This window comes from Zeus faber (genome assembly GCF_960531495.2).
Source record: "Zeus faber genome assembly, chromosome: 15".
Taxonomy (NCBI): domain Eukaryota; kingdom Metazoa; phylum Chordata; class Actinopteri; order Zeiformes; family Zeidae; genus Zeus; species Zeus faber.
In genome coordinates this window covers 19,259,614-19,262,785 of record NC_137194.1, presented here as the reverse complement: position 1 = coordinate 19,262,785, position 3,172 = coordinate 19,259,614, and positions in this window count along the sequence as shown.

Sequence of the window (3,172 nt, the reverse complement as noted above, 5' to 3'; positions counted from 1 at the left end):
CAGGTGCCTCCTCAAAGGGCCTTATCCTGGATATGACCCGTAAATAGATGGAGCTCAAACCACGCAATCGGGATTCTTCTGACCGTTCTATACAAACTGCCACGAGTGTGACGGCCTTTGCCCGCTGTTACATGTTGTACACTGAGAAAGGTTACGGAGTGCGCCGCTGCTGGTCTGGGTGACCGTCTTCGGAGGAGGTAATAAAGAAAGGGTTTGTGGGTGCAGCGACAAGTCTCCTATGGTTCCACCTCAGCTCATCCATCCTATAGGCGTCTGCAAGGCAGCATCCCGCATCACAGTGGCTGGGGATATTACCTCACTACGGACACCCATGGAGTTGACACCACCACCTGTAGAAACTCCTAGACGGGCGCACCCTCGAAGCCAGTTTACCGTCAGCCACATTCACCTGTGTCCCGGTCAAAGGGAAACATTTCTCTTGTTCCCAAAGTGCACTGTTTGCAAAAGAGTGATTGGCATGGCAATCCACCAACCCTTGCTTTCTAAACTATTTCCTCTGGCAAGCTGAAAAGAACAGTGTTGGATAACTTAGGACATCAGGAAAATTGTTGAAAACGTGTTGCTGGGGGACCTAATACCAATGACCCTATCTTAAGTGCCTGGAAGTCAATGTTATGTTGTGGGATTCGACAATAATTAAGGGAAGGTGGACTTGCCATTATTTTGCAAATGGTCAATAGTGCAGCCTTATACCAAGCGGGTGTACCTGAGGACACATGCCACTAGACCCAAGTCTGAGTGGTTCCTCCTATGGCTCCTCCATTCCTTTACTCTGCGCGACCACCAAATTGGCGCAACAGACGCATCCGCACTTTAACCTTATCCCTGCCAGATGGACCAACCATCGCAGCCAAATCAACTACATAGCCAACTGCCTCTGCCAATTACAAAGACAACTGGCGCTCTTGCAGAAGCTTTACTATGTAAATGCACCCACGGGTGGCTGTGGCTGTGGCTGTGGCTGTGGTCGTGGCCGTGGTCGTGGCTGGACCTCAACACCATCCTTATCTACCAGATGCTGCTCATACCCTGCAACCTACCTACCAGCCAATAAACCAAGTCCTCCCAACTCCTCAAAACCTACATTCCAACAACCCTTTGCATGGACCTCCACCTGCTATGACTCACCAAACTCCTCTTCAGCAAGTCCCAGCACTACCAAATCTATAGCATGATAGAGCCCGTGAATCTAAACCAAATTATTTACACTAACAGTAAGATAAGCAAAAAATACATTTAACCGCAAAACAAATCTGTTACCCGATACCAATCGTGTTCGACCTGTTCCCAATCCATATCACGGAAGGAAGTCTCTACGTACGCCACCCTGAATTAGGGTGTAGCCAGGACCATAGTCTTCGTTTCAGCAGTCAAGCACCCGGAACTTTATGTTCGAAAGGAAACCTTGTTACTTCTCGAGGTTCACCCAGATTTCACCCGTTTCACTCGCAACTCAGTCAACTTACAGCTTTCACAACTCGTTCGCTATTTCATCCATAATGAATTGTGTTTCGATCTGGTGAATTCTCGCAACTTTGGACCCCAACCTCCAATTCGGAATGACTTGTAGCCCACTTATCTCACGCGGGTATGTACACAGACTTGAACCATTGATTTTCTTTGAAATAGCCAGGATTCTTTCAACGCAGTCGATAAATGTTAGAACCGATGAATCAACTGGAAGAGTTTCATTCCCATCCAAGCCCTGGAAATGCTCATTAAAGCCTTTTCTGCTGCTAAGGGTGTTCAATGGCAGGATGGGAATCCATCCAAAATGTTGTTTAATCAGGGTACCAACACTAACCCAATTTAAGAAATCAGAGTATTTTAATACAATTTTGAAAAAAAAAAGATGTAAAAAGAATGACAGTGTTTAGATATATACTGTATATATACAAATAACTAAATAACATTAGATTCAATATTTTTAATAGATTAATAAGCAAACAAAGAACCCTTCTATGGATTGCTTTATCGACCTAGATAATCGTCATTCTATACGTTCTATGGATGAACTGACACAAAAGCTTTTTGTCATTTGTCTTGATGCATGAGGAGCTTTGTACCAGCGTCCCAGCGTGACGTCCGTCATCACAGACTGTTCTGCCATTTCGCCATCGGCTCCCAGAAGCCGGGCTGGTTTCAAGGGAGAAATACGAAAATATATCTTTAAATGCCAAAAGAGTTCCTCTGCATTCACGCCAACGTAACTAGTTCAAGGTGCCGTCATTTTACCATCGGCACATGAGTCATTTACAGCCTCGGGCTTTTACACTGGACTAGAATTGAAATTTATTTTATCAAAAATTACCGTTTTGATTCATTTCCAGAACTCTCTGACAGAAACATTGAAATGTTTAAATGACTCCTCCGGGAATCAAGGCTATGACTTTCTCAGACTAATACTTCTTTCTTTAATTCATCAAATCTAAAAGTAATGTTGTATCGGAGGGAAGTGCTTTTTTTTATATGATTATATACTATATTTGTTGAGGTAAAAGCAATTACATCCCAGTCCACCAACAGAATGCATTTCGATTTCCTTCTATTGTCAAAATATTACTCATGCATCTTGTTATAGGTAAAATATAACTATTCTATCTGAATAAAAGTATATATCAATTAAGTGTTTTAACCGTACCTAGAATTTTAAACAGAATAATTTTTTTATGCTGTGGACAAATAGTAACAACTCTCATGACAAGTAATACAAAACCCCATTGCATAGCATTGCGCAGTCACAAACGGCTAAAATGACTGAAATCTCTTTTAAATTTGGTCATATTTTGAGGAAGACAGTTCAATAAGAAAGGGAAAGGGCTAATAAGGAGCCAGTTAATCACACGGCCCTCGGGGTGGAACGGCCTTATTCTTAGCGTCTCTTTAATCTCGGTGACCGAGCGACGCCATTGGCCCACGCCCCGTCCGTCAGTCTCTAGCCACTAAATAGCTTTTCTATCCCCTCGCTAAATGTCCCAGTTAAGATCTTGCATGGAGATCCAACACAAGTTTGCCCCCCTCCCCCCAATAAAGCTCTGAATGCCGCTCGGCCGAGTTGACACGAATAACACACACACGGGTTGACCCGTCTGATTAGGATGTTTTCCTATGATAGTGGATCGTGTTTAGCAAGCTGGATTAACTGGTGCAG